The 7,518-nt window shown below is 43.1% G+C and overlaps 1 protein-coding gene across 1 annotated transcript in view; it reads left to right on the top strand.

Annotated features, from left to right (window-relative positions):
- Positions 1-1,361: 1,361 nt before the first annotated feature.
- The window catches only part of LOC139685647 (solute carrier family 41 member 1), a 110,026-nt gene continuing 103,869 nt past the window's right edge, over positions 1,362-7,518 (top strand). Inside the window, exon 1 of the mRNA XM_071582602.1 lies at positions 1,362-1,810. The gene's annotated coding sequence lies outside the window, so the exon portion shown is untranslated. The remainder of the gene's footprint in view (positions 1,811-7,518) is intronic.

The raw sequence follows: 7,518 nt of genomic DNA, 5'->3' as shown, positions 1-7,518 counted from the left end.
AGTCCTTTTGGGACATTGCCCCATCAAAATGCTCACCAGCGAAATACTATATATTGGTTGATCCAAGACTTCTCGCGTGACTCACTCGAACTTGATGAGACGCTCAATGACTTCTGACAGTTGGACACTCTTCTGAAAGCTACAATTTGTTTACATATCGTTTTCTCGATTAAATTTTTCAGAATCCACCATTTGGTGACCAGGGTATAAGCACGCTAATTCCCTGACCATCACTTCTGAAGAGTTAAAACCTATATAACAATTTTTTCTTTAAATATTCATGTAATATTAGTGGAAGTACCAGATTGAAAAACCCAATTGTCTGATGAGGAATTGCGCGCGAAACCCTTCCTAAGAAGCATCCGACACCAAGATCCTGGGCACGCTTGTACGAATTTGACCGATCGTATTATGACACCAACTGCTCGCGCATCCCGTTCTTTTATCATCCTGATATTTAAAAGTGATTCACACGTGACCGCTCGACAGGATGTTCCTTAACCCTTCGCCATCAAGTGATGGAAACAGAAACGACGGAAATGAAATTGAATTGCACGATTCAATTTCATTTCTATTGTTTACATAACTTCACGCTTGATGTCCATTTATTTTTTCTTTACGTTAAATTAATATTCTTGTTTGTTTCATTACTTAATGGCAAGGGATTAAAAGAGACTTTCCTGGGAGCAATCTTTTGTGGATCACTTTTGAATGCCAAAATGATGAAATCTTGGGTAGCCTTTGTGACTAGCTCTTGGAAATACTTGGAGAAGGTTTTCGGCACATTACATTCGAGGCACCGATTTTTTTCTCGACCGCTGTCTTTCGCATTGAAGGATCTGCATCGCCATTGCGCACTCTCCCCCTCCATTCTTCTTACCACGCGCACCGTCTCTGCGCGGGCAAATCTGACAACGGCACTCGTGTCCTTGCACCCATAAGGGCATCATCCTCGTCGAGGAGTTGCGAAATGATGTTTTCAATTTCCGAAAGGGTAGGGCGAGAAAACCCCTCTCCTCCACGTCACCCCTGAGCGTCCGTGTTGGGGCACCGGCGGAATACCAAGGGCCGGGGGATGCAAATGCAGACGTCGGCCGTCTCACGGGCGCGTGGACACCCCCCCCCCACCCATTTTCGGCCATTAATACTCATCGGCCGTCGAGGTACAGTGTTTGGGACGAAGCGTGCTCCTCGCCTTCATCACGAATCCTTCCGATGACGTGCTTCACGACTTGCGCTCGAGGTTGCGAGACTCCCGAGGCGCCCGCCCTCCCCTCTTCCCCGCTCATCATCCCCCCGCCCCCGCCTCCGCCCCCTCCCCCGCTCCCGCCCGGCCGTCCGCTCAGTATGAATCGGTTCCTCGAGGCGCACGGAAGGAGATAGGGCTCATCCGACTGCGCGCACACCTAGTTGACAGACGCTTCGCCGCCGTCTCCGCAGGCACTCCGACGTCGCAAGCGATTCCAGAGCGCCCGGTTCGCTCCCCCTGCCCTTCTGGAGCGACGCGGGAGATAAGGGTGCCCTGCCCCTGGCTCAAGCACCTCACGGGCCTTCTCCCCGTCCGAGGTCACGCCGGCGTTCCCGCCACCCGGGATCAGTCGGCGGAGGAACAGCCCAGCAGAGCCCGGGAGTCCTTCCCCCCACGCCCCCCGTCGCCTAAAGCACCCCTTTCGAGGGAACCCTTTGCGGGCGGACGGCTGCCGACCGGTGTGGCATCGGTGCAGTGTCGGCTGAGAGCCGGCCGTGGACGCGGCGTTCTATCTGGCGGACGGTCACTGATTCCCGCCGAGAAGGGCTCGCCGGAGAGGAGGTAAGAAGGGTCCGAGCGACCATCCCCCCCTCCCCCAACCTCCGCCGCCCACCTCTCCGAGGCCCGATCCGACTTATCGTGGTGCGTGTGCCTGTTTCTGGAAGTGGGGTGACCGGTGGGGGAGGGGTGGGGGGGAAATATTTGCGGCATTTCCTGGAGACGGTTACTCATTTTGGAAGAAGTCACGAAGTGGGGGAGTTCGCGGTTTGCGAAGCGGGATCCTTCCTCCATCGCGGCCGCCGCCGCTCCCGGGAATGGGGGGCGGGGAAATCTCGCTTCGGGACGCTTCGTGCTTCATTTTTGCATCGGCCGTCCGGCGTGCGTCGCGGCATTCGGCTTGAATGTACCGGGATTCACTCGAATTCAAATGCACCGTTATTCTGCACGTGAATGAGCGCCGATCTGTACTGTTGTTTACGGCAATGATTATTTATGATAGCTGTGGGAAGATTGAAGATCGGGGTGAAAAGAGTAGCGAAGGGCTGGAATCAATCTGTGAATGAAATGAGAGAGGAAACATGATTTGATCCTCAAAAGAAATCAGACCGACGGCGTAACTCGCGCAGTTTTGAGCACCACGCCTCCAGCTGTTTATAGGGAGCGTGTGATGGAACACCGTCACAAAGGGACAAGTCTCATCAAATATTGTTGGGAAAAGTAATTGATAAAGGTCTTCCCTGGCGGGCCCGTTATTTTCCATCCACCAGGGCCCCAGGCATCTTCTATCCCAGGGTGTTGGGCAGTGATTGGCAGGGCAGTGAGCGTCAGGATTGCTCGTTATCGCCAGAACGTTTCAACATGCACGCGCAAGGTGGCATGTTGAAGATTTGATCTGGGAATAATATTTGATGATGATTAACTCGGCTGGGTTCGCAGATGACCAAGCAATAGTTTGTCGGACATCCAACGGATTATATGAAGCATTTATGTGCGGAAGATAATTGATTACAGGTACCCCTGAGGAACGATGCGGGAAAAAATAGTAGTTAAGACTTGAATATTGAGCATAATGATTATTGGATGTGAGACCTGGGCTCTTTGAGGAGAAGCGTAGATTGTGGAGGTTTTTGAGCTCGGGATGTGTCAAATAACGAAGAAAATGCAGCAGGACAGAGAGGATGTAGTCTAGTGATGAAGAGGTGGGCGAGGGGGGGGAGGTATTCGCGGGAGTCCGGGACAGGGAAGAGAAAGAGGAAACATCGGAAGGTAGTTGTGGAGGGTCGTGGCAGAAGGGAGAGTTTTGAGTGTTGGAGTGGAGAAAGGAAGAGAGTTGAGGGTTTTTTGACAGTGTGACGATAGGGAGGAATGAAAGAAAGAAAGAATGCAGAACAAAGGAAGTTCTCATGATGTGTGGATGCCCGCTTTTAATGCGACGAATGAACGAATAACCTCGAATGAAATGACCCTTCACTCTTTTCGGTTGCCAAATGAGCAAATCGTGCGATTACTCTGTTCAATGTCAGGAATTTCAGCTATTCAATCGCTGGTCATTATTTCCAAAAGTTAGCCTACGTATGTTTGATATTGAACAATATAATGGATCGACAGATGACTGGTCAAAAAATTCCGGTCATGTAATGACTGGATTTTGGTCGTCGAGAGTCAAGGCTTAAGACTGTCACATATTATAGCTTCCTAGATATAATAAATCAGGAAATACTGTGTTTAACTTTTCATTCATTACAGAGGAGTTCCTTTATTAACATTGGTATAAAACTGATAAAACATTGATAAAACTGTTCTATAGCATACTCCAATGCCCTGACATTTGATGTAGCACAGGTCACGTTTTAGGATGAAGAATGTTCGATAGTAAAATGACGATGCCTCATTGCATGTGATATTTTAAGTATCCCTGTGCGTTTATAATATTTATTTATTCGATTAATAAGACTATCTCGATTTCTATTATTGACTGTAAATATTTAAAAGCGTCTTTTCCCATTTCTAAAAACAGCCCCTCGGTGTGTGACGCTTAGTTAGCATAACACAATTTCGCTACAGATGGGATTTTTTACGATGAAGTAATTCAATACTTTACATTGATTAGAATTTGATCAAAGTTCAAGCGTTACTAATATAAAAAATGGGCACAGATCTTGTAGAAGCACATCTTGCTCTTTTGGCGATCTGATTTCGAAATCTCATTAAGTATGGTTCTTCTTCCTCACGAAGAATACATAGGCTATAGGTAGATTTCGTCAAGTCTCTGGCAGTTATCACTATGTATCGTGTACAGGCTATGATTATGTATAGTGTAAGAAGACTTCTACCCTAAGCTCCTTTACTGCCCTTTGGTAATGAGATCACCGATCAGTCTTCGTTCCGTTGCGGCCAATTGCCATTGATAATCCGTTTTCCAGCATAGGATCAGAATTGATTAAATTCCATTTGTTATTTTTGTCCCTATGATATTTCCTTAAGCCAAGCGGCAAGTTTTCATCTGTCATTCCTTCAAAATCTCGTAATAGGGACTTAATATTAACTAACATGAACAAAGCATTAATTTCCAAATTGAATTGACTTTGATGGTTCATTTTCCATCAGAGGTCTCGTCCAATGTCTCGCTCGAAATTTTATTGGATACGTAATGCTTTTGAATGGAATTCACCAATAAGAATCGGCGTCGAGCAACAGGTGTAGAGAGACGTGACTATTGGAATGGCAGTACAAGATGGTACTGTTAGTTTTTCAAAACTCCTGCGATGATAGTTTGCATCCGGACATTTTCAAAATGAACGAATTGTTTATTTCGGAGGTGTCGCTTTGTCGCCGTCGTCCTCCTTCCAGGAAATGTATGTCAAACACGAACTTCAAAAGCTTTCAATTGAATATTATCGCAAAATTATCGCTCCCATTAAGTTCTTTATCGTTTGCAGTTCTCATTCCTAATTCTTCTCATAATAATTTTAATCATTGAAACATAAAAATAATTGCGGATGGGAATCATTTTTTGCCTGTGAATAATGTGGTCAGAGTGGTAAATACTTCCATCAAAGATTCCTCGGGCCTGTCAAAACCTCGCCAAAGTTACAATGAATATACTAAGCATCATATATTTTCTTAATTTTTAGCCCCTTCAAACCCTCAGTTTTTGTGATAGAAAAACAGTTCCCTGACTTGACAGAAGATATATCATCAATTTGCGCTATTTTCCTGCACACTTCTCTCTGACAGTTTTATAAATATCTATTGATGCAAATTCTTGAGAAGGAAGTAACTCATTCCCAATAGGCGAGACCGCTAAGTTGCCCTCGGCACGACGCCTTCCCCTCGAAACTCCGAGGTTCCATCTCCGATACCAACTCACGCGAGCAGAAGCAGAAGACCGTATTATTATTATTTCTAAGGAGTGATATTCTGACGCTTTGGATATAGCTTAAGTTAGAGTAAAACTCTTTCCATTTGCTTTCAGCTCAGTGGAACAGCTTCAGGTCACTCCATATTGCTGCTGCCTCAACAGCTTCGACCTTGCGATGTTATCACTTCAGATGCCATCATTTTCCGTCATAAACACTTCCTTCGGTCTTCCCCGGGATTCGAAACAATTATATTGATTTATTTTCTTTTGCTCATTCATTTCAAAAATAGAGGTCTTCCTTTCTAATAATGGAGGCATTTTGAGCTTTAGATGAAGACACCAGTACGGCGTTTTATGACTTTTCCGGGAGCCTGGTTCGTTTTATTGAGCTCATCAGGTGAGAGCGGGGTGCCTTCGCTTGGATACAAGGGTCTGACCAAAGCACGCTGCCTTCTCCGTCCCGCTATTTGTCACCACGTGGAAGTCTTAGGCATTCCTGATACTCGGTTACTTTAAAAATCGACGTCTTTCACCTGCATGTTATTATCGAATAATGCCACCGCTGAAAATATTGGTTTAGTTGCCTGGTGCATAGAGCGTTTTCCTGCTGGCCGGAAAGTGTTGAGTTCAAATTGCGACAGCCCCATTTAATATCAAAACATTGGGGTTTTGAGATTATTAAAGTTTTGTGAGAGATCCGAGTGGTGGCAGAAGGGAAAAAAGTGGTCTTAGTTAGGGGTCTACCCTCTATTCAAACTAACTATGAGCTGAATTTGGGATGCAGGACAACTGACAGGACAGATCTAGATATATTCACTGACACACACGTGGATATATATAGCATAAACATATATCCACGTGTGATATATATATATATATATATATATATATATATATATTATTAGATAATCTACCGGTTAAGGTAGGTTTTTGGATGGACATAATTACTAATTAAATAATTTATGACCCCTAGTAAAACACAACATCCTACTCTACATTAGGTCCCTCTTCAGCTCTGAGTACTTTCTTCCTCCCTTCATCCCGTCCTACATATATATATATATATATATATATATATATATATATATATATATATATATATATATATATATATATATATATATATAAAGATATATATAATCGAAATAAAACGCTCTTTGGCGACGCACAAATATATAAAAACACTGATATCGATTTTAAAAATATGGAGAGACAAAGAAAGGACACTCACATATGTAGTTTTGACGTTTCGATGGCACGGCCGTCATCATCAGAATCATATATATATATATATATATATATGTATATATATATATATGTATATATAAATATATTATATATATGTATATATATATATATATATATATATATATATATATATAAAGGAGAGTGTTTGTTTGTATGTATGTAATTTGTTTACTTTTTTGCTGTCATAGAAACAGCATTTTTCCAACTATGCCAGCAGGATACTTTTGCAAGAACACTATTGTATTCAGAATTGCCGAGATATTATACGTGGAATACATCAAGGAAAGTCTTTTGTAGAAGAAAAATGGGCAACTTTGATCCTGAGAATAATATTTATTCATGTGACGCATTGGGCCGAGTCTACACAGTCCATCCTAACAACGCCGAATGTTATTTTTTAAGAATGCTTCTACATACCATTAGAGGACCTCGCTCATTTGCAGAATTAAGAACGGTAAACGGAGAAATATGTGAGACATTCAGAGAAGCTTGCCAGAATTTAGGGTTGTTAGAAGGAGATCAACACTGGGATGACTCATTGCCAGAGGCCAGTTTGATTTCTCTTCCAGGACAAATCCGAATTTTGTTTGCCATCATAATAACCTCCTGTAATCCATCTAACCCAAAAACATTATGGGAAAAATATAAAGAATCAATGAGTGAGGATATACTGGCTAAAGTTCGAAGTGAAAATCCTACATTGGATATTACGTTTCACTCCGACATTTTTAATAAAACTTTGATTATTTTGGAGGAAAAGTGTATCACAATGGTTAACAAGACTTTAGTGGAACTCGGTCTTTTTGCACCTGTACAAGATCAACAGGGTGTATTTTATCCAGATTATATACGTGAAACTAGCTACAATGTCTTAGACTTAGAAGCATACATCGCGGATAAAAAGCCACTTCTTAATGAAGATCAGAAATTCGCGTACGAAACAATAATGGATCAAGTAGATAAACAAGAAGGAGGTATCATTTTTCTTGATGCTGCTGGTGGCACGGGAAAAACATTTTTAATTAATTTAGTTCTCGCTGAGATCAGGGTTCATGGAGAAATTGCTCTAGCCGTTGCATCTTCAGGTATTGCAGCGACATTAATGGAAGGAGGAAGAACAGCCCACTCTGCCCTTAAGTTGCCCCTTAATATTTCCCGA

The sequence above is a fragment of the Hetaerina americana genome, unplaced genomic scaffold, assembly GCF_022747635.1.
Source record: "Hetaerina americana unplaced genomic scaffold, ioHetAmer1.1.p SCAF_12, whole genome shotgun sequence".
Lineage (NCBI taxonomy): Eukaryota > Metazoa > Arthropoda > Insecta > Odonata > Calopterygidae > Hetaerina > Hetaerina americana.
Note: the sequence above shows the minus strand (reverse complement) of the source record. Positions and strands in the feature narration are given on the sequence as shown.